The 26,049-nt window shown below is 33.9% G+C and overlaps 1 long non-coding RNA gene and 1 pseudogene across 1 annotated transcript; one reads left to right on the top strand and one right to left on the bottom strand.

The window, feature by feature from the left end:
• Nucleotides 1–7,867: 7,867 nt before the first annotated feature.
• Nucleotides 7,868–8,545, bottom strand: LOC139809800 (uncharacterized). The gene is made up of 2 exons (XR_011731185.1): nucleotides 8,407–8,545; nucleotides 7,868–8,242 (listed from the first exon to the last, which is right to left on the bottom strand). It is a non-coding gene; the product is annotated as an uncharacterized lncRNA (long non-coding RNA).
• An 8,482-nt stretch (nucleotides 8,546–17,027) lies between these two features.
• LOC139809799 (cytochrome P450 4C1-like) lies at nucleotides 17,028–25,630 on the top strand (annotated as a pseudogene).
• The last annotated feature ends 419 nt before the right edge of the window (nucleotides 25,631–26,049 follow it).

Below are 26,049 nucleotides of genomic sequence, written 5' to 3'. Positions count from 1 at the left end.
GCAACAGATTTAACTATTAGGGTGCCGTCACATGGCAGTCAGAAATTCGGAAAACGGAATCTCGGAATCATTCTGATTGGTTAGCCCCATGGGGCACAGTACAAGCTTCATGGGGCTAACCAATCAGAATGATTCCGAGATTCCGTTTTCCGAATTTCTGACTGCCATGCGACGACACCCTTAGCTTACCAATAGGTTGGAACAACCGGCCCTAAGAAGTAAAAATAGTTATGTTACAAAAAAACTTTTTTTGGACGACTTTAAGACGTCTTCAAAGTTATTTTGAAGACGTCATGTCTTTAGATGGTCTAAGAAACGACGTCTTATAAACGTCCATTATTAGCAGTCGACGTCATAGACCAAAAATGACTATAAAAAATAGACGTCGTAGTTTTCGGCCAATTTCGGAAGTGTTCTGAAACGATCTATAGTGATGTTTTATTGTAATGTCTTTTTATTTGAAAATGGCATGCACAACAAAATTGGGTGTTTTCCTCGCCTCGATAGTAAGAATCCAATATGGCCGCGGTGACTACCCAGGAGCCTTAAGGGCAACGGCTCATGGAGGCCAAAAGGTTGATTTTTTGGGATCATGCTTATTATGACTTTTGACCAGCATCACATAAATTATCTATTTCCAAAGTTTCAGCCAATTTCACCGAAATCTACTATCCCACAATGGTATTGAGATAACATCTTATTTTGATTTTGAACAATGATAGCATCTAAACGGTTGATTTTTATGAATTTTATGATTATGGCGGGGTAGGTTTTCGAGCGTTTCAAAATATCGTATTAATGTTCTTCAGCTTGAGAAGAGAGAAGTGACGTATTATTATAGTTAAAAGAAAAGTTTCTGTTACTAAATAGGAATTACATTGACCGACATGAATACGACATGTTATTTTGAGTAGTAATTTATTGTAATAAATAAATGACCGAAATCAAACGTATGTTATAGGGATGGGGTATATTGTTTTATATTGAAGAAAGTTGTATCTAAAATAGTTTACAATTGTTTTTCTGCAACAGCATTTTGCTATTCGATTATTACAAAATAACTTTAAAAGATACAATCTTTATCAAGAAGTACATATCTGTTACCCGTTTTGTGTTTTTATTACGTTTTTATTAATTTAACATGGACTTTTGTCGCATAGCCAACTTACCCTACTATCGGGGCAAGTTGGCTGCAATGCAGTATGTTCGTATTTCACCTATTACAAAGAAACTATACAGTATACAGGAGCGTTCCTGGCATAAAAATGTAGAGAAAGGTTCTCTCTGTCATATTAGTACTGTTTAATCATGAAAATTAGTTGTTTAAAAACTCAAATGCCAAAATTGTGAAAACGGTGTCAACGAGCCCCGGTCTCCCCCAACATAGGATTAAAACAACAGTAGAAAAAGACTACAAAATATATTATTTAATATAATGTGCAGTTTATCGCACAATTTATTATTTTTCTTTAAGGGGCTTCCCTATAGTGTGACAGGGCCCTAAAATAAATGATTTTTAAAAGTAAAACGACAAAGCCATGTTGACGTTGTCTTGATTAATAGGCGACATAAAAAAAATTAATTAAGCACATTATGTGGATTCATCGTTGTTTTTCTCTTGAGACGTTAGATTTTCCATCTATCACCGGCATGGTGAAACCATATATACCATAACTTTTTTTCTATCTCACTTTGGTTTGTGTTTTGGGGTGTTCTTTTAAAATCGTCTCTGTAAAATTATAATATATATCATTAATTAATTGTACATATACACAGAGAATATATACATAACATATAAGTACGGATAAATTATATACCAATGAGAGTTTTAGCCATTTTCATCCCTTGAAAGGCAAATGTTTTTTTCTGCCCTGAATAATCACGCGCCAACGCATCCGAAAATATAGTACTCAAAATGTTGCTCACGTGTTTGGTTGCAGTTTTGCCACCAATTCGAACCATTATGACTTTTCACGCATTTTACATACGATCGAGTTGAAATATCGCAGATTACTGCGTTTATTACAACCTTGTAATGTTTTTCTACATATTGAAATCCTTCTTCTATTAGTTTTTCGGTAATGAAATCTTTCAAATATTCACTAACTAGAAGGTTTCGCATTCCCGTGATAAACACCTATAACCCCTAACAATAATTATGCATGAATATCGCACTTATTTCAATAGCTATAGTACATTAGGGTAAAGCAGAAAAAAACGCGAAAATATCTCCGATTGATTAACAAAAATGGAAAAAAGCTGTCTATCGCAAACTTTATGTTTATGTATTTTACATATACTGTCACGTCTTTTTGCGTCCGAGGAGCGAGACGGATCAAAAGGGGAGGTGAGGAGAGAAGGATGACGGGCCTTTCCGACAGGTCTCTCGCGCCGTCCGACACCAGAACTAATGTTGGGCGCTAGACGCGTAAGCTCGCGTTCACTAGTAGTCACACTAAAGACTCATTGTCTTCTTGTGTTAGATTTCGTACCTATTCAGCGTCTTCGCTTATTCCTTGTAATCGCGTATGATACTTCGCGTTATGTCGAACGTTCTGGCGTATAATACGATATAATATCTGGCGTCGTTCTGAGTGTTCTCGCGTGTGTTACATCTTCGCGGACTGTGGTAATAATCGTCTTATAGTTTGCGTTAGGTTTAGGGTCTCGCGCCTTTCGCGAGCACATTATGTCGTGGCGACAGAATTCTTTCGCGAATTCGGATATTGCGTCCTTGCGCGCCGAGCGTGGCGCAGCATTTCTTATGTTTCACACTACACCTTATGCCTTCCATATTATTTACTGATTACTTTCATGTTTAGTTTTAAGTTCTCTCGTGTAATTCGCGCTTACTTCATTCTCCGTAAGGTAATTCGAGTATCGTCGCATTCGACCATATTTTCCGTTTCTCGTGTAATTTACGCGTCATTCCGCCGAATCTTTGCGCTGCCCTATATTAACCCCGCCCACCGCCGTTAGGTCGAGCTGGCCGATTTTTCGCACGTCCGACTAATTACGTTTAGTGTTTATTTTCGAGTTTTCGCGATCTTTTAGTGTAAAATTTGTGCCCGCTATCTTGTCCCCGAGTACCCAAAGTGAGCCTGAGCCTCTCGCAGGTCTCCGTGTTCGCGGTCGCTCATCTGCCTCGCGAGCAAGATATCCGTCAGTCGCGTGCAAGATCTCCGATCGCGAGGGCGGTCATTCATCGCTCTTCAAGATCTCCGTTTCGCGAGCCAAGCAGAGAGATCGAGCGACTCAAGATTTCCGCCCGACATTTCCGCGAAGGCTCAGCCTGCTTGGGTGCGCGAGAGAGCGACAACGGTGTATAAGATTGTCAAATAAATTGTGCTTGTCAATCAAATAAAGGGCGTGCGTTATCTAAACCCATTCCTCGCTAACTCCTCGGCTTTTACCCCGCGCCCTGGTCAGGGTGGTCCCGGCATTCATTCGTGTCCCGAGGGCACCTCAGCAGAGCACGAATCACAAATATTTTTCGAGCAACAAAAAATTTCTAAATTTATCTTTTTACCTCCCTACATGTGTTTTATTAAAATTAGAAATTTCGAGTTTGTGAGATTCCCTTGTCAGAATAAGTAATTATAATCACTAGCCAAATAATCACTTACAGTATTAAATATCTGTAAGGGTTATGTAATAAGAATGATGGATTTGATTATTGTAATTAGCTATTAGAGATAACGCAGTAACTTGATTTTTACGTAAATTATATACAAATTAGTTTTCCAACAAATTCTGTAAAAGTAAAAACGCATCAATGTTAAAGATGTATGTCGCTATAGCTATATGTAGTATAATTTTGTTTTCTTGATTAAACAGTGTAAAGCTATAGTCTCAGAAATTATTATCATAAACAACATGGTATCATTGGGACAGAAAAAGCATAAAAATCGCAATTTTGTCCCATTTTTGTACTTGATATTGTTTAAATAAATCATTAAAAAATTCAAAAAAAAAATATAAACAGAAAATCTTAAAAAACCGTAATTGCAATTCTCGATGTCATAGAAGTGTACCATAAAAATTTCATTCATTTTTACTGTACATGAGCAGAGATACATATGATATTTACATGGGAAGTATATCTATATATGTGTATACAATTTCTGTAACTTTTAAAGTAAATATCTCAGAAACGGGTCGAACAATCGATCGCAAAATTAACACAGGTTTTTGGGATATATAAGTGCACAATCTCTGTAAATTTCAGCTTTATCCCTTTATTTTGACATAAGCGACATACATCTTTAAGTAACACGTTGATTAAGTATATAATAGTTATCTGTATATTGACGAATAAATTTCTTACATAAATTCCATTGAAATCAAATGTATAGTCACTTTCTTTTTATTCATTTTTAAAACAATCACTTTATGTGATTTGTTATACACATAATTTTTTATTTAAATTATTACGCAGCCATTGTACGGAAAATACAAAGTACGCGCAGTGTATATTTTTTTATGATAGTACGAACAATGTAGGGGAGACCGGGGTTATGTGTCAACACTTTACACTTTTTTCAAGTTTACTAAAAAAACTAATAAAGATATTTAGCTAAAATTTTAATAATATAACCTTTCAACCTTGTTATAAAAAAAACATAATTATAGAATCGTTAATCTTTTACCATTTTAAAGAGGTAAATTTTTTAAGTAGGCAAGTCAAGCATAGACAGATAGCCCCATATGCGGGGTTATCTGTCCACATTCGAGGGGCTATCTGTCCATCATATAATAAAAAACACATTATTTATATTAATTTTTATATTTTTTTATAATATTATTTATTATTAATATATAATATTAAAAAAATTGCTTAGTCGTTGGAGTCAAAGCAATAGTAGGTAAAATATACACTTTGTGTATATTTTTTGACAGGATTCCTGCGTGGAGCTAATTTTTCTTTTAATACGGTGGCATGAAACAGATTTTGAGTCTGTTGTAAAATTAATGTGATGAGTTTCTTTTGTCCCTTCAATTTTTTAATCTTTTTTTTTATTTGAGGCTTTTAGTTTATCCTCGGCAGCATTTGAAAAATAGACAATACTTAATAATTTAAGACAAACTCATATATTAACTTGACGTGTATTTTTAAAATAAAAATTTGATGACGCGATTCTTGAATCACAGGATCAAGTAGCTGCTCGTAGGTCACTTTTTTACAGTAGCAGGTGAGAGTCCGAACATTTATTCCAAAGTCTAACGCTGTTTTTGCGAAAAGATTCTCGCTCAATTTTTATTCTTTTAATCACTCAAAGTATAATTTTATTAGATATGTCTATACCTTATCTGTCTTAAGGAAAATCTTTTTTCTGTAGTTACGTACCATTATCTATTTATAAAAGAACAATCCGTCATTGAAATGTGGACAACACATTGTCCCATCAAAAATAGGACAGACAGCCCCGCGACCACGTTTTTCAGTCTTTAACATGTTGCCAATTTTAGATTATGTGGAATTAAGATTTAACGTTTCTCACACCTGATAACTGTATATTAATTGATAATATTATGAACTGCTTACTTTAATTTCAGTTAAACTACTGTTGCACAGCAAATTTTTCGACCGTCGAAAAATGTGAATAATTGTTTTCGCTTTTCTTTTAACGTATATAGCATACCTCGAAAAAAAAAAACAGTGGTAGTATTACACCTTAAAAAAATCTAAGTAACAAGTGGTAGACGAAATCTTTGTATCTTGAAAAATCTCGAAAAAACCTAAACAGTAGTATCTTCACCTCGAAAAAAAACAAAGTAGTAGTATTATACCTCGAAAAAACCTAAGTAACAAGTGGTGGACGTAATCTTTGTATCTCCAAAAATCTCGAAAAAACCTAAACAGTAGTATCTTCACCTTGAAAAAAAACAAAGTAGTAGTATTATACCTCGAAAAAACCTAAGTAACAAGTGGTGGACGTAATCTTTGTATCTCCAAAAATCTCGAAAAAACCTAAGCAGTATTATTTTATTTCCAAAAAATTATTACTCAAGTGATACACATCACAAAATTACGTTACCTTATCAAAAAATGAGTCGCGTTTCAAGTGATCTATTATTACAATTACAAAAAAGAAATGATATCTCTTTTTAAATTACAGCGCCAATTACAGAGAACATACACTGAGAAAAAAAATTTGTCAATCCCAAGAAATATTTAGTCCGATACGTTCAACTAACCATTTTAGTTAGTTAACTAAACATTAGTTGAATTAATTAATTCTTGATTAAAAAAACGAAATAAATTGTTGAAACAACTAATATTTAGTTAACTAATTAAAATGTTTAGTTGAACGTATCGAACTAAATATTTCTTGGGATTAACAATTTTTTTTCTCAGTGTATTTTTCGAGATACAAAGATTACGTCTACCACTTGTTACTTAGGTTTTTTCGAGGTATAATATTACTACTGCTTTTCTTCGATTAGAATAAAAAATTGAATCATGAAGAATTACACAGAGGTAACAGTACAAAATACAAATATTTTATTAAAATATTTAAACCCAACAAGGGAATACAAGGTATTTAAATACAAAGTTTATATATGTATTTTAAAAGATTTAATCGCATCGCAAAGAATTACAGAGGTAACAGTACAAAAAATAAAATATTTTATTAAAATACATAAATTTTTCTTGTCAAAAAACTTGGCGCTGCTAGACCTCAAAATTAGGTCAGCCTGGTGTGTATGTGCGAGCGAGTGGGTGTGGGCGATGTGTGTGTGTGTGTGTGTGTGTGTGACGGTGAATAATGCGGTTTATTACTAAGTATAGGATAAGTTAGGATAAGTTTAGATTTTTAAAGCGATTAGAATTAAGTATAGAATAAGTATAGAATAAGTAATATCTACATTTGTAAAAAGTCTCTCTCTCTCTCTCTTTCTCTCTCTCTCTAGCAGCGCCAAGTTTTTTGACAAGAAAAATTTATGTATTTTAATAAAATATTTTTATTTTTTGTACTGTTACCTCTGTAATTTTTTGGGATGCGATTAAATCTTTTAAAATACATATATAAACTTTGTATTTAAATACCTTGTATTCCCTTGTTGGGTTTAAATATTTTAATAAAATATTTGTATTTTGTACTGTTACCTCTGTGTAATTCTTCATGATTCAATTTTTTATTCTAATCGAAGAAAAGCAGTAGTAATATTATACCTCGAAAAAACCTAAGTAACAAGTGGTAGACGTAATCTTTGTATCTCGAAAAATACACTGAGAAAAAAAATTGTTAATCCCAAGAAATATTTAGTTCGATACGTTCAACTAAACATTTTAATTAGTTAACTAAATATTAGTTGTTTCAACAATTTATTTCGTTTTTTTAATCAAGAATTAATTAATTCAACTAATGTTTAGTTAACTAACTAAAATGGTTAGTTGAACGTATCGGACTAAATATTTCTTGGGATTGACAAATTTTTTTTCTCAGTGTATGTTCTCTGTAATTGGCGCTGTAATTTAAAAAGAGATATCATTTCTTTTTTGTAATTGTAATAATAGATCACTTGAAGCGCGACTCATTTTTTGATAAGGTAACGTAATTTTGTGATGTGTATCACTTGAGTAATAATTTTTTGGAAATAAAAATAATACTGCTTAGGTTTTTTCGAGATTTTTGGAGATACAAAGATTACGTCCACCACTTGTTACTTAGGTTTTTTCGAGGTATAATACTACTACTTTGTTTTTTTTCGAGGTGAAGATACTACTGTTTAGGTTTTTTCGAGATTTTTGGAGATACAAAGATTGCGTCCACCACTTGTTACTTAGGTTTTTTCGAGGTATAATACTACTACTTTGTTTTTTTTTCGAGGTGAAGATACTACTGTTTAGGTTTTTTCGAGATTTTTCAAGATACAAAGATTTCGTCTACCACTTGTTACTTAGATTTTTTTAAGGTATAATACTACCACTGTTTTTTTTTTTCGAGGTAACAACATATACACTACTATGCGTGTACTTGGCGCCTTTCTTTACCTTTTTTTTAAAAAAAGGTAATTTTGTACTGATATCACGCCTTTTTGTAGTATTACGCATTGTATAAACAGTATGTACAGGGTGTTATTTCGAGGTATAATACTACCACTTTGTTTTTTTCGAGGTAACAACATAATACATATGTACTACTATGCGTGTACTTGGCGCATTTTTTTACCTTTTTTTTTAAAAAGGTAATTTTGTACGGATATCACGCCTTTTTGTAGTGTTACGCATCTTAATCTTAACAGAAAAAAATTACACCTTATAAAGAAATGTGTCTGAAGTTGTAAATATATATATATACACATTGCCGGACATTGCTTTTATGTAAAATATGCATCTATATTATGTTGCTTGTAAAAATTATTTCTTATCAACTTTTTCCAAAAATAATATATAAATACCTTTAGCACCTGTAGGCCATCGTTTATTTTCTATAATTTTTCCATCATCAAATTCAATCCAAAATGTCCTTTCTCTACACATACTTGTATAATGAAGATATTGTCTCAGAGATATCGCAATATATCGACAATATAACCTTCACTCACAGATATGATGAGATTGTAAGCTATTTGCGAAATAGCTTATGAGCCACGAACAACGACGAAATACTATTAATAATAACAACAGAGAGAATTCTTCTCTGCTATTAATCCCACAATGTATTTGTCAACAAAGCGTAGGAACCGGTAACGCGTACGCGGAACGCAACAACCACGAATAATGTAATCAACGACGACGTGATAGGCGACGTGATCGACAGCAACGTGATCGATGGTGACATGATCGGCGGCGACGTTATCGGCGTGTATAGATGAGCCTTTAGGGCTGCATTCAAAAACTATATTCGAGTGCACACCGCATCGCTTTATCTTGTTACTAAAAATTGAACAAGGACAGGGACCGTATTCTCGAGCCTGCCCTAATGATTTTCGTGTGCGACTTTCTATTTGAAAAACATTGAATTTCGCATGCGAGTTTCATGAAAACGATTCGAGAATAAGGCTCCAGAACGACGCTGGTGTGTATTCGAATGACCTAGTTTACACCGATCTCTTGATACGCGTATCAAACCAATAATCAAACTAATTTACTAGTTATTTACTATTTAATACGCGTATCAAGTGATCAATATAAACTAGGCCAGAGTGAAGTTTTCGAATATAGTCTGAAAGGCTCTCTACCCTATAAGGGTATTCCACGCTTTTAAACACTTTACCCGCCATCGTCGCCGATTTCATTCCAGACTTTGTATAACAAACAGTGGCAAATACTGGCCGTATTGTCCTCTGAAAAGAGGCAGGAGCCAACGAAACCACCGTTTCATACTGATTGTGAGAGAAATCGCGAAAGTACAAATGGTAAGTACTGTCTTTTCAATATATATTTCACATAATTTCACATAATTACAATATATAAAAAATTTAATTCATATTATATGTATTTAATTTTCATAAAATTTCTTATACAATTTTATTATTTTACAGTTCGCAGACCAAGAGGCAGAGCCGCGGGGATACGACGCCAAAGAAGAAAGGTTCATGGCCTTCTTATATAAATTGTCATCACCCAATTACCATTGGGGTAGACGAGGCAGAGGCAGACGTTGAGAGCAACAGGATTTAATCTTTGTCTCTATATAATCTCTATATAATGTCTCTATATAATGTATAATGTCTCTATATAATAATATATAATAATGTCTCTATATAATGTCTCTGTATAATATCTATATATAATAATGTCTCTATATAATTAATAAAAAATTTGTATCTCTTATAATCTTTGTCTCTATATAATCTCTATATAATGTCTCTATATAATCTCTATATATAATAATGTCTCTATATAATCTATATATATATATATATATATATATTATATATATATATATATATATATATATATTATCAAATCCTCTTGATTCAAAACGATCTTGATTACTTTTATTAATTTGTATGTAGCTGTTTTGAGACAAATTAGTTGTTTCGACGCTCTCAGGTTGTACAGGTAATTTATCCTCGAGAAAGTCGAATAGGGATATTTTTCCGCTGCTTGGTTCCAATAATACCAGCTTTAAATGGCAATCCTTGACCTATATCTCCCAAAATTAAGTCACCATCTAATTCTCTTTCATCAACAGCTACGTCTAAAAATAAAATAATGTATTAATATGATATTATGGCTACGGTCAACGTGACACTACAAATGCTTCGAAGCATTCCTCTTCTCTTTTCTTTCAATGAAGAAAGAAGGAGAAGAAGAACGCTCCAGAGCATTTGTATCACGTTGACCGTAGCCTATATATCAAGATATATATATATCTTTCAGCAACGTGCACAACTTCATTTGAGGTTATAATTGGGTACAACATTCATCGCACGATACTTTTATAATTGCAAATCGGAAACGTACCTCGAGTTCAGCTCTTCTGCGATCAACGAAGTCGGGATCGAACGTGTCAGTCGTCACTTTCTGCCAAGCGTAGAGAACCTTCTTTTCCGGCAGCGATGGTAACACGATGGGTGCGTTCAGCCGAATACTCCGCTAGCCTAGCAATCGTGAGCAGTCGCTCGTTTTCCTCTCCTAGCTTTTAATCCATTGGGTCAAAGGAGAGGAAACGAGCGAAAACGAGCGACTGCTCACGATTGCTAGGCTAGCGGAGTATCGGCTAAACGCACCCAATGTAGGGATACGAAATCTCCAGATAAGCACGAAGCAATTCAATTCAGTATATCGCCGGCACGATTACGGTGTTACTGCCGTTTCGCGTACGCGCGTATGCGCGCGTTGTCGCACCTTACCTCGCGACGCGTAATAAAGAGTCACACGGTCGGTCTCGCTCCGCGCGTACTACCGTGTCTCTCGATCGATCGAGATAGGTTAACTGATCAGATGATGAACTGACTGACAGGAGACATCGAATTCAAGCTTGATTCATAAGAATCGACTTAAAAATTCCCTAGCGGCGCTTTCTGCCAAGCGTAGAGAACCTTCTTTTCCGGCAGCGGTGGTAATACGATGTAAGGATACGAAATCTCTCCAGATAAACATGAAGCAATTGACTCAATATATATTATACTAGCATGCCCCGCCGGGCTTCGCCCCGGAGAACATGTGTATTAAAACACGCAAATAGTCTCTCTCTCTCTCTCGCTTTCTATATATAAGATTGCCCTTTCCAAAAAGATAACGGTAACGAAAAATTATATACTTTATAGCACTCCCCGAGAAATTCAACCTTTACTTTATGTACAATTCTTTGAGATTCGGTCATTCGGAACCGATTTTCAAAAAGATCGGTAACAAAAAATAGTACATTTTATAGCACTCCCCGGGAAATTATACTCCTTCTTCATGTATAATTTTTTGAGATTCAATCAATTATTTCCCTAAAAATTGGAAAAATTAAAAAAACCGGTTTCCAAAAAGATCGGTAACAAAAATTGTACACATCATAGCACTCCCCATAAAATTCTACCACTACTTCTTTAAGATTCGGTCAATAAATTCCCGAAAAATTGAAAAAATTTCCGTACCGGCTTCCAAAAAGATCGGTAACGAAAAATTATACACTTTATAGCACTCCCCGAAAAATTCAACCCCTGTTTTATATACAATTCTTTGAAATTCCATCAATTATTTACCGAAAAATTGAAGAAATTAGAAAAACCGGTTTCCAGAAAATCGGTAACAAAAAACTATACACCCTATAGCACTCCCCAGGAAATTCTACCCCTATTTCATATACGTTTGGTAAAAATTCGGTCCATTGGTTTCCGAGATCATAGCGAACAAAAAAATGCAAACCCTGTTGCTTTATAATAATAGTATAGATAAGTATATACCTAATTTACCTAAATAGAAATCTTCCTCCTGACCGATAAGTCTATCGACCTAATTTCGAAATACGCGCGCGATATCGAAACTGGCGATACCTGCGCCGCCAGCGTCGAAAAAGTGAAAGTGACGTTTCTGATTATGACGTCATCATACAAGAACGTCAGCGTTAGAAGTATACGTATCTTAAAAATAAATTTTCACATTTGGACTTTGCGTCGCAATATCTCCGCTCGTAGGGCACGTAGCGGAATATTATGAGAGAAACCCCCCCCTAATTGGACCCCAAGCTATCGATCAAGCCTACTTAGAACTTGATCCGTTCACTCGTTATCGAGATCTCAACATCGCGGGTACTCGCAACCCGTCGCGTCGCGTAAAAGAGTCACGGTCGGTCTCGCTCCGCGTGTACTTGGCGCGAGACACTACCGTGTCTCTTGATCTGCGAGAAGCATCGCAAGAAAACAAACAACGTTTAAATCTTTTACGTAGAGCATTTCTAAACTATTTGTTACAATGGTAGAGACGTCTGTCTCTTAAAACCTCAGATAGCAGTACAGTGGACACATAGCCCCCGTAGACAGATAGACCCGGTCTTCCCCATTACTTAATTTTCGCAAAATTGTAGAAGCTATATTGTGTTAGTGTAGGTATAATAATATTAATATTGATAATAATATTAATGATGCTAATGTAAGAAATGTACTTAAATATTACTAAATATAATATATTTTCTCTCCTTCTCTCTCTCTCTCTCTCTCTCTCTCTCTCTCTCTTGCCTCTCTTACCTTAATCATGCCACATATTGATCATTGTTGTCTCGTATATCATGGTTTGAGCAGTGAGTTGAATACAAAATTGCAAAGGCTCGTCAACTGTTGTATTCGGTTCATCTATGACCTTAAGCGTGACGATCAACACATTACACCGTATCGACGTCAGTTGAGGTGGCTTTCGGTTGAAAATAGGAGATACTACTTTCTCGGATGTCAGACCTATCGCATTCTACATATGTGTTCTCCTTCATATCTACGTGAGCTTTTTCCTCCTCCCGATCCAACACTTAGGAGATCTAATCGACTAGCTGCTTCATCCACTCAGACGTTCCATATTCCTGCTCACAGAACCGTTGCTTTCAGAAATTCCTTCCAACTTTCTTCCATATATTTCTGGCATTCTCTTTCTAGTACAATAACTTCGGCATCTTCACTTGCATCATTCAAGAGCCTACTTTTTGCGTTTTTGCTTTCGTCTGAATCGGAGTGACGGGCTTTTGTTCTTTTGTTGTTCTTTTGTTCTTGCGTACCTCCTGCGAGTATACTAGTCCTTAATTTTAAGTTGCGTTGCGATTCTTTATTAGTTTTAAGTTGCGATAGTTGTAAGTAGCGTTAGTTTTAAGTAGCGTTGGTTGTAAGTTGCTTGTAATTGGCATATTGTTATTGAGAGAGAGCATGTGCTTGCTGTTATAATTTTCTTTGTATCTTTTTGCCCTGTAGCCATTGTTTGGGCATAATAAATGATCAATCAATCAATCAATCTCTCTCTCTCTCTCTCTCTCTCTCTCTCTCTCTGTGTGTGTGTGTGTGTGTGTGTGTGTGTGTGTGTGTGCGTGCGTGTAAAATCTAGATTATATACCTACACGATGTATGTTGCAAAAGTATTATATAATTACGGAATAGTTATTTGTGTAACAAGTGTCGTAAGATGAAAATTCCCGGGTGCGGAGTTTACGCACGAGCCGAAGGCTCGCCTCCGCACCCGGGAATTTTCATCTTTACACACGACTTACACTCCCTATTTTATGTGGCAAGTGCCTGGAAAGTGGTTTATCACGCACGCGTAGCGTGCGTAATGGGGCACTTTCCATGCACGTGTTGCATAATATTCAATTTCTAACTAGTTCACGTCTATCCTTTCGTGATCTGCACGAATATGAGAATAATGTAAGTCAGTTTGTCAAGAGTGTTTCTCTCAAACAGAAAAAGAAACAGTATAAACAATAAGAGATTATAACGGTCATGAGTCGGTGGTAATACACTCTTCCTCAAAATAATGCCAAAACCGCGAAATAAATTTAAAATTTAAATATTAAAAGAAAGGACGGTACCTAAAACAGGTCGACTTCTGCTTAAAAAATGTAACATAAGTTATATACTTATGTAATGTTATGTTTTTTGGGTCACTGAATACGATGGCAGCATTTTTATCCATCTAAATTTATGGGAAAGCAGTTACAATTCGCCTTAAAAGGGTCAAAATATGTCACTTTTAATAATAATTTGAGCAGTAAAAATTTTGTTGTAATTATTTTGTTACTTGTATTATAGTTTAGTTTTATATCTTTTCTTGCTGAAAACTAAGAACTTCAAAATAGAACTCTTAAGAAATGCTAAATGTAACATGACAAAATCAATGTAATATAAAAACTAAAAGAGATTTCTTACAGAAATTTAATACTGTAAGTGATTATTTGGCCAGTGATTAATTAGGGGAAAAGGGTCACTACAACTAATTAGTTTCTTGATAGTATTTATAAAAATTGTAAAAAATCATTGAATATAAGTAGTTTTTTAATTAAAAAAAAAAGTAGCTTTGACTCTCATTACCCAGGGTAATGAGAGTCGATATACGGGATAATTAAAACCATCACTAAATAAATCTAAAATACAGCAATATACTATTTTTTGCCATATTAGGGCACAAAACAATATACTTTTATCAATAGGAACTGTAATTATTATAAGAACATGCAAAATTAAAAAAATCGCTATTTTAATGCTGAATCGCATCCAAAGCATTCAGCGTGGGCTCAATTGCCATAGGATCTGCATCGGTACCATAATTCGTTTGATTTCTTTGCATCAGCACAAAAGATGCAGGTATTTTCTTTGCTATCATCGTTACTTTCATGAGAGCTATTGACTATTATCTTTACCCCAACGGACTATTTTTAATTGGAATAGGATTGATTGAAAAACGGGTGATTGTTTCAAGGCAAACAGTTGTGTTTACATATATTACTGATGTCTACTCTAATGATAAAATGTAATGAATTGTAGTAATATGGTATTATGCAACACGTGCATGGAAAGTGCCCCATTACGCACGCTACGCGTGCGTGATAGACCAGTTTCCAGGCATTTGCAACATAAAATAGGGAGTGTAAGTCGTGTGTAAAGATGAAAATTCCCGGGTGCGGTTACCGCACTCGCTTTCGGCTCGTGCGTAAACTCCGCACCCGGGAATTTTCATCTTACCTCACTTGTTACACAAATAACTATTTTCAATACTCATATTTCATCACCAAAGATCGACGAAAATTACAAGAACAGAGCGCAAAAACCACTTTAAGCCTTAAGGGGATCCTATAGCGAAGGCCGAACTTCCTCGACGTCAGTAATGTCAACATTTCTAATCCTGTTTTCTATGTTATATATCTATGTCTGTCCTTGTCTAACGAGAGGCATCTGTCTTTGTTCGATTGCTGCGCCATCTCTCGCTACACGCAATACTGCTTATCCTGTCAACCTAAATGTGCTTTTGCTTAATAAAACTTCATTTTACAAAATCTTTTTTTCTAAACGTTGAATCTTAGTTTTATTTACAAGATATTGTTCCTACATGTTGTCCCTACGTCGCCTTGGTGTCATTATACATATATAAACTGCAGTAATTTTGTTATTGTCGTCAGATGACAGTTGTATGTGCCCAAATTAGTAAAATTTTTAATTTTTTTTTGTTCCCGATATGAAATCGTATAACGCGATGTAGATTTTTGTGCGTACTTTAATTCTAGACCAAAAACTTGCAATTCTGTAAAGCCAATTCAAAGATTCCTTAAAATGAAAAAATGTCGGTAATTACCGCCACTATAGGATCCCTAAGGATTAAGGGGACGAGGATCCTATAGTCGTCTGTAATACCGACAACTTGTTTTAATCTCAACTTGCGAAAACATTCGCTTTGTATAAAATTCTACAATGTATTGACGTAGAACTACGTCTTTTTCCGCGGTATGGGGGGTATCCACGGATGCAACGAAAATATGTCACACTTTGAACGTTTAGATCTTCAAAACTAATAATCGTAGAGTAATCATTGACATCTCATTTTAAAGCTTAAGAAGTCCCATTTATGATAAATCTAGCCCGAACTCTTTATTTCTTTCCGTTTAGATATAGTAGCGTTAGAAAGTTTAGCTAAATTTCTTGTAGATGCAACGAAAACATGTCATACTTTGAACGTTTATATCTTCGAAACTAATAATCGTAGAGTAATCATTGACATCTCAATTTAAAGCTTAAGAAGTCCCATTTATGATAAAACAAAAGAGAGAGAGAGAGAGAGAGAGAGAGAGAGAGAGAGAGAGAGAGAGAGAGAGAGAGAGAGAGAGAGAGAGAGAGAGAGAGAGAGAGAGAGAGAAGGGACAGGGACAGGGACAGGGAGGACAAGGACAGGGACAGACAAACACGCACACGCTCATTTATTTATCATAGAGCGAATGCTAGGGCAGGGACTTGGGGAGTCTGTTTAGACGTTGGGTCCACATAAGTTTCCCTCCCCTTGTCCGAAGATTTGGCGGAACGAAAGTTATGATACGTACTCTCAAAAAAAGAAAAGAAAATTTTGACATCATCAAGAATCTGAGATTCTCCTGTGAGTTTGAACAACAAGTATCCTGCGAGAATGAAATAAGTTTCCTTATTCGAGCATAATACACGTTTTTTGAAAATTACTGAGAGTATACTACGCTTTCTGCCATTGATCTTCTTCGAGCATCTTACGATTCATGTCTGATTTCTCTAAGCATTAAATACTTTATATAGATCGGCAAAATTTGTAACAAATTGGAAAAAACTGGAATATCGCAATGAGTTCCTATATCTTTAGTTCCCCTTTGAAATGTAAGTAAAATTAATATAGACGAAAAATAAGAAAGACATTTATTGTTTTATTTCTTTAAAATAAATTTATGTTAGAAAAAATCAAACAAGCACAGTAACAACTGTGCCGCAAACACATAGAACTACGTTTACTGCACAGTATGGGCACAGCAACACTGTGCCGCAAGCAACACGTAGAACTACGTCAACTGTCACTGATGATGAACTCGGCGCTACAGCCCGGTGTGGACCTTGGCCTTTCTTGATCACGTCAATCATCATCAGTGACAGTTGACGTAGTTCTACGTGTTGCTTGCGGCACAGTGTTGCTGTGCCCATACTGTGCAGTAAACGTAGTTCTATGTGTTTGCGGCACAGTTGTACTGTGCCTGTTTTTGTTACAAAAAGACTGTGGTGTGGCCAGCGGATTACATCTAAAAATACGATACCGTTGTCAGAATTAGGTTTAGACTTTAAACAAAAAAGTTATCTGTGAAAAATGATTATTGCAAACATACACTAAAAGTGGGGCGCGTGTACTTTTAGTTGAGGTTAAAACAAGTTGTCGGTATTACAGACGTCTATAGGATCCCCTTAAGGCTGAAAATTTTCAGAAGCAAAACGACAACTGAGCAGCGATGCAGCGCATTAGTCAACCCTTTCTCGCGTCTTTCTAATACAGGGCTAAACATCATTCGAACTCACTCGGATGCACCTATGACCTATCACTGCATGACTCTTATTACCCCATGGCCACCATTACCTCGTGTTCTTCTACTTATTTTGAATATTAAAAGCACTGTCGACAGTTCTTTTAATACTCAAAATAAGTGATTAATCACTAGCCAAACAATCACTTACACTACAGTATGAAATTTCTATAAAGAATGGTCATTTCCTTATTCAAAGAATTTTATGTCTCATTAGATGATGTGTGCTCCTGCATTCAGTGTGTAATTTTAAGGATATTAGAATGGCTAATGATGTACTTCAACATTACTCTGGAGGTTCTATTAAAAAACTTCTATTACGAGAAATTTCTGTTAAATTTATCTTAAAGAGTTAGGCAACAGTTCTTTAGTTTTTTGGTCATGCTCGATATTTGAATTCGATACACGTTTCCGGTGAATATTTAAATAATGTATTTTCGAATTTTGATGACAACCAATAATTTACGAAATATCCTAAACGTTATACCTTATACAGCCCTACAGTATAATACAAAACAGTATAGTACAGTATAATACAAAAAATAATATAATAGCTGGTCTTTAAAGTACAGTTAATTTTAAGAATATTGATTACAATAAATTTGATAAGACATAGATTAAGTTAGAATAGGATTATATAATTACAAAATTGCAACCGTATGCAGCGCTGAGCAACAATATGCTATACGTGAGTGAAATAAAATGTTGATTGAGCAATGTGCAAATTTACAATTTGCACACTTAAAAATTATGAGGAAGCAATATGCAAGTTTCTACTTGCACACTTAAAAATTATGAGGAAGCAATATGCAAGTTTTTACTTGCACACTTAAAAACTATGAGGAAGCAATGTGCAAGTTTCTAATTTACACATTTTTTTATTATATTAGCAATTTTGTCTAATTCTATTATATTCTTCAGTCTTTTTTACCCCTATTTCATATATAATTCTTTAAGACTTGGTTGATTAGTTTCTAAGTAATAGACGTTTAAAATTTCGGGAAATCCGTACATACTTAAAAGCCTTATAAAGCTGAATCTATTCAACCAAATTCTAAATAATTATATATAAAATAGGGGTAAAAAGACTGAAGAATATAATAAAATTAGAAATAGACCGATATCTCAAAATTTGCGGAAGTTAGAGCAGTTACGGATATCAAATCCACACACACACACACACACAACACACACACACACACACACACACACGGAGATTTTTTTTAATGCAATTTTTCGACGTTTTAGAACATTCTGAACACATTGGCAGCGGCAACTAAAAAAAAACTTTTTTTACGAAAACAAAGCTTCCTCTATGAGGAAGCAAAATTATGCAATTTGTAATATGCAACTACATATCTTTTTTGCAGAGCAACAATGTGTTTTCTTTACATCATTACTGTATTATTCATACTTATCGTATTGGGGTATCATTATTATATACATTATGGAAGAAATGCGCGATTGATCAATCTTATACCAGGCCCATCAGGTTATCCGATTTTTGGGAATCTACTGCAATATATAGGCCCACGAGGTAAGTTCAAGTTTTTTAAAAATTTGCATAAATTAAACGTTTTTCTTAATTTGTACATATGCCATACGCAAAAGTAATATTTACGAACATTTCAACCGTTTAAGATATATTACTATCAATATTGTCGTATGCTAATTACTTGCAATAATTATTTACGTTTATCAATTATTTTTAACGTAATTTATTTTCTTAATTATTGAAATTGAGAAACGACAAAATATATTACACGACAATAAAGTCAACCATGTATTTTTGTATCAATGTTTATAATATATTTCTGTATATTCGTATTATATACATTTTTTTAGAGAAACAATGGAAGTTACTGATGAATCTAATTAACCAGTACTATCCTATTGTTAAACTTTGGGGATTCTCTATCCCCTTTGTATTGATTCGTCATCCGGATGATTTAAAGGTAATAAAATATTTAAAAAATTCAATTTTCTGTTAATGTTCTTATAGTTCATACACCAGCGATTTAGGTATTTAGGTGTGATTTTGCTTAGTTTTATTTTGCGAAAACATATTTATTTATAGTCTTATAGAGATCATAATTAAATAAGACAATTTCCAAATAAACTAATGAATTATTCACATTGCATCTAAATTAATTGAATATTTTCTATGATTTCAGACAATATTAAGCAGCATGCAGCACATCAAAAAGAACTTCTTTTATGATATTCTACGTCCATGGATGGGCAATGGTATTTTGATTAATGAAGGTAAAGTACATAATAATAATTAAAAAAATTTCTTTTAGTTACAAAAAAATTTTCTTGTCTATGAAATGTCTATTGTTTATGTTTCAGGCGCAAAATGGCATTCAATACGGAGAAGTTCATTTTAATATTTTGCAGCAACATGCTGAGATTTTGATCAAGGAGGGTGAAAACATGACAATGTCTTTGAAAAATACAGGAGGCACAGTTGTAAAAGATTTAGTACCGTTTGTTAGTGAACATACGTTGAATGCAATATGCGGTACTACATACACATTTTATTCAAAATCTAAACATGTACAATAACATTATTGTATTTTTACAAATTTTTTTTTAGAAACTTTAATGGGTACTTCTCTACGTGACCTCGATGAATTCCAGCAAAAATATCGAAAAGCTGTTCATCAGATTTGCGAACTTTTTATTTATAGGTAATTTATGAATATAATAATAAATAAATAATTATAATGAGATTATTTTTTAGTAATTATGGTTTAGGTTACTGAGGCAGTGGTTGCACAACGACTGGATATTCTCGTTAACATCAAAAGGCAAGGAACAGGAAAATATTCTAAGAATATTACATGGATTTACTAACCACGTATGTAAAAATGTTATTTTATTTTTTGTTAGTGTGGTTGGTATATTCATATTATTAAAAAAGTGTTGATTTTATATACACGTAGATTATTGCGGAAAGAAAACTGTATCATGAACGCACCAACGGTCGATTATTGAGAAGAAGTATCACATCGACAGACACAAATGACACAGAGGCGAATGGAAAACGGATCCAACTTTCATTGTTGGATCATCTAATAGCAGACAATCGAGAAGGTCGTCTAACTGATTTAGATGTCAAGGAGCAAATTGATGGTTTTATGTTTGCTGTACGTATTTCTAAATTTTCTTGTTTTATAAATTATTTGAACGTATACTAATAAGGTATAATATATGTGATTACAGGGTCATGATACTACGGCGTTAAATTTAACCTATCTATTAATGCTATTAGCTAAGCATAAAGACATTCAGGTATTTATTGTTATAAATAAAATATAAATAAAAGGCATTCTTAGAAAAAATTTAGTAATTTTAGTGATTCAAACAGTTATGTATTAAAGTTACAAAATATTAAATTTTTGGTTTTTTAAATAGATTATGGTTATGTATGTACTCTCAATATATACATAATACTAGCTTTTAAGTCCTCTACGCGCGGAATTACATCATATAGTTCGGTGCTTATATGTCAATCAAATAGAAAATTAATAGCAAATTAACTCAAGCGTTCCGAGTATGAACATTTAGACGCAACAAACTTATTTTATATAAAATTATTTATTTATTAAATCATATTAAATTGAATAAATCACCGTTTTTCTTTTAGAATTTTACATCATCCTCATCGAGTGAAATATATACACATATTTTTAAATAAAAATGTAATTTTTCGATGTTTTAAAACATTCTGAACACATTGGTATAGAAAACTAAAAAAATGGCACCGGTTTTCAGAAAATTGGTTTATTAACAAAAAATTAAACCCATTGTTGCCATCCTCAAATAATTAGTAAAATTTTTGGACCGGTTTCAAAAAATCGGTAGATTAATCGGTAGATCGGTACATTAATAAAAAATTAAACTCATTATCGCCATCCCCGAAAAATTAGAATAATTTTGACGGTTTCAAAAAAATTGGTCCATTAATGAATGAGTAGTTCGCAATCAGAAAAATTAAAAAATGTTTTAAACCGCTTTTAAAAAAATCGGTGTATTAATGAAAAATTAAACCCATCCCCGCATAATTACAAAAAATTTGGCACCAGTTTCAAGAAAATCGGCCCATTAATGAATAAATAGCTTGTGATCAGACGGACAGACATTATAATAGGGGAGACCGGGGCAAAGTCGTTACTGGGGCGGAGTCGTCATTGCAATTACCTCGAAATCTGTATATTGTGTGAACTCGTCATTAATACTGTAAATGCTACTTATGGTGCCCACGTGACACACGGAGTTTAGTGAGGATATGTGCCATGTTGTGATTCTTATCGAGGCAAACACGTGTTTTCGGAGGTCAAAAGTAAAATTTTTTGCGCGTCGAAAATTTGTAATATCTTAAATATTATTGTGTCTCCGAATCTCAAAGTAAGTGATTCTAAAGAGTAATGCATGCTGAACACGAATTCAGTGAAGTTTTTTTATTTTCATTAATTTCTAATATTTCATGAGCGACCAAACTTAAAACTTGTGTTCGGGGCGAAGTCGTCACCAAGCCATATCAAGGGAGGCTTCCGGCGAAAATCAAAGTCAAAGAAGCAGCAGTGGTCGGATTCTGGCGAGGACTTGGATAATATGAGAAACGTGCGAGCGTAGAGCACATAAGTGTGTGCGCTTTTCTTGTAATTATTTTCCGCCATCGTGTTTTTAATAAATGTTCCCATTTTTCTATTAAAAAATAATTAATAAAATGTATCTTATCATTTTTTGTTGATCGAAATTATGAATTTTTATTTAAAATTCAGTTCGAGAATGGAATGACGACTTCGCCCCGGCAATTTTGACATTTCAATTTTTGCACTTTTATCGTTTTTTACTCTATACCAGTTGAACAAAGCAACGTAGACCAAAAATGCCCTTATAAATTTTGTAGCCAAGGATTTACTCTTTACAACGGTATACCACATTTTACTAAAATTATTTGTTTTGTTGTTAAAAATCGGCACCGAACAAATAGTGAAGACTTTGCCCCGGTCTCCCCTACTTATTATTTCTCCAAAAATTAGAAAAATTTTGGAACAGGTTAGATTTCAAAAAAATTGGTAATGAAAAATTATACACATTGTCGGCATTCCCGAAAAATTAGACAAATTTTGGCACCGGTTTTGAGAAAAACCGGTTTCGGTTCATTAATGAATGAGTAGTTTGCGGTGAAACAGACAGACAGACAGACGTCAGGTATACTTATATATATGATATTTGCATATAACAATTTTAATTAATATTATTACTATTTACAGGATCGTGTCAGAAACGAAGTAAACACCGCTTTTCAAGAGAATGGAAAAAAATTTAATAGAAAATTATTAGACAATTTAACATATTTAGATAGATGCATAATGGAAACTTTGCGTCTATATCCAAGCGTATTTTTAATATCGCGAGTTAGTGGGGAAGACGTTAAATTACGTATGTATCTAAAATATTTATTACATGTTGCATGATATGTTTTTCAGTTTATAATAAAGTTATTATTATTATTTATTTATTGTATTTTGTTTATAATATATTTTTTAGAGTCATATTTAGTACCGGCGGGAACAACTCTGGTCCTTAACATATATGGAGTACACAGGGATCCTAATTTTTGGCCAAATCCTGAGATATTTGATCCCGATAGATTTTTGCCAGAGAGGAAACGAAATCGTCATTGCTATTCTCATATACCATTTAGTGCTGGACCGCGTAATTGTCTAGGTAAACTAGGATTTTTTAAATATCTTCTTATATGATTATATTAAGTCGCAAAAAATATACATCAATCAAATTCTAGGCCAGCAATACGCCTATCTACAAATAAAGGCTTTAATAGCTCCTCTGATACAGAGTTATTATTTAGAGCCCATCGATTATTTAAAGAATCTGAGGCTACAGGCTGACTTAGTACTTCGCCCAGCATGTCCACTTCGTGTAAAATTTGTCCCTATTTGAGGCAAGTTAAGGAAACATAATTCTTATTATTAATATATAACTTTTAGAATATAATAGTTACTTATAAATATACTGTAAATAAAGAGCACTCCGCACTGCTCGATCCACACGCGTGTATACGCACTCACGCATCGTAGGTATACGTAGGATAATGTAGGGGAGACCGGGGCTAACTCGACATCGGGGCAAACTTGACACTAGACTTTTTGCTAATTTAAATCTATCGTAGAAACTTGCCTTTTTTACTGTAAATGCGTCTTTATGTGCTAGTATTATCAACGGGATTTGATGACATTCTGAGTTATGGTGTAATTTTTAGCGCGACATAAGCGTTTTTGATGGTAAAAAGTAATTTTTCTGATCTCTCGAAATACTTTTTCATCGAGCTTTACTCTTGCAAACCTATATGTAAGTGATTTTCGTGGGAAATTTGATGCTCTATATGAACCCGATAATCGATCGTTTTTGGATATTTTCAAAATTTTTATGTTTTTGAAGTGACAAAAGTAAAAAACGACGTCCGGGGCAAAGTCAACACCACGCTGTTTCGTCGACTCCCAATAACAAACGATGCTTGTCATGCAGCCGTATGGCTCATGACAAATGTATGCGCACGTCCAATCGCGAGTTTACCTGCATTAATTGTTTTTCAGACATGAGTTTAACCCTCAGGGTACGGACTGGGTTAGCGTAACCCGAGCGAATTTTGAAAGTAGCGCCATTTGAAAGGAAGTGAATGAGGGGGGTCCGTACCAGGGGGAAAAATTTTTGAGGTAGCTACTATGTGAGTGCCAAGGGGCAGCGTCAGTCTACGCTTGGTGCTCAAGTTATACGATTTTGAAAATTAAACTCGGGTAGTCTACACCCAGTCCGTACGGAACGTTACAAAATCCGTGTTTTTTCAAACAAAAAGTGTTTTTCGAGTATTTGCTGCAGTAGAGTATTCTGGTATGTATAATTTACTATTTTTAATATACTTTTGTGCATTCTAACCTCAAAATGATGCTCTGTAGCATACCAGCATAACGTATCCGTGCATGCAATTTTTGTTATTTATTTATATTATACTAATCAACAACATCCAAAAAACTATTTTTACTTTAAGATATTTTTTTTGCGTTATTACGATAAATCAAGCAAGTAACGTTATATCGCTATCGCAAAACGGGTATTTTCATAGTTAAAAAAAATATACTTTTTGAAATGGATCAAAAAACGAATTCAGCCATTTCAAAGAACAACTTTTTAGCTTTCAAACGCGACTTAAAAAATGTCGATATCTTTTTTTTTTTTCATAAAGTTATGCTATTTAAAAGAAAAAATGAATTTTTATGAAAATTTTTTGAGAATGGTTTACATTTTCAAATGTACCTTTGTTTAAACAAATAAGGTAATAAATCTATCAACGCGATTGTATTTTTGAGAAAATTTCCGATCCAAAGAAAAAAAAATTTGTTTTAATTGATAAATTACAGCCCGATATACAGTCAATCAAAGTCGCCGGGTTAGGCTAACCCATGTCCGTACGGAACGTAACTTTTTTATAGTCCGTACCCTGAGGGTTAAATGAAGATAATTGAAAGTTCAACAATTTTGGTTCTCATTATTTTAAATGATTGTTCTAGCTACTTTATTCCGAATTTTTGTATTTTTTAAATACACAATAAACAATGTATTTTATTTTCAGACAGTAAAAAATAAGTTCCAGATCAAATTGTGTCGATCAGACAAAGTGTTGAGTTTGCCCCGGTGGGGTGTCGAGTTTACCCCGGCATTTTTCAATTCGAAAATTTGTCTTTGCGTCACTTTTCCTTTCCTGGCGGCAAAACAGAGCGACGTACAGCAAAACTTTCTGAATCAATTTTGTACCTGAAGGAATACTCTTTAAATATATACCATTGAATTTGCCTAAAAATTTTAATTAAATATTAAAATTGCCTTTGAAAAAATAGTGTCGAGTTAGTCCCACCTCTCCTACATCATGGCTGTCGCGATGAGGGTTGCGCACAATATAAAACAATAACATTATAACAACAGAAAATTAATATACTACCAACGTTATTTTTAAGTCCAAATTACAAGGAATTTTGAACTGTTGCATTGATCTCAAATAAATGTCAGAGTAACATTTGAAAAATATTTTCTGAAACGTTTTTAAAATATTTTAACAACATTAAAAAAAAATCATATTACAAAATAATAATTTTCAAATATGTGTATAATTTTATTAAAAAACGTTTAAAAAATACACATAAAGTCAATATTTAAACGTTAGTTTAATGTTTTTTGCTTACTGGGTGCAGCATACTATTCATTGCACGTATGGTTAATTGAGTTCTCATCATTAATATACAACTTTTAGAATATAATAGTTACTTACTTATATATAAATATGCCGTAAATAAAGAGCACTTTGCACTGCTCGATCCACACGCGTGTATACGCAGTCATACAACGTATGTAGGATAATCGCTATGCAAGGGCCAACGGCCGAATTGTGTGTACCTGTGTGTGGGCGTTTCGCGATTGTCGGCTTACTTCATCGCCTATGTCGACATTCATAGGTGGAATCCGGATATATGGGCACGATGTGCCGTACGCGTAACGAGAGCGAGAGAAATAAACGCGAAAGAGA

This window comes from Temnothorax longispinosus, chromosome 3 (genome assembly GCF_030848805.1).
Source record: "Temnothorax longispinosus isolate EJ_2023e chromosome 3, Tlon_JGU_v1, whole genome shotgun sequence".
In the NCBI taxonomy this organism is placed as follows: domain Eukaryota; kingdom Metazoa; phylum Arthropoda; class Insecta; order Hymenoptera; family Formicidae; genus Temnothorax; species Temnothorax longispinosus.
This window is presented reverse-complemented; position numbering and strand designations above follow the sequence as displayed.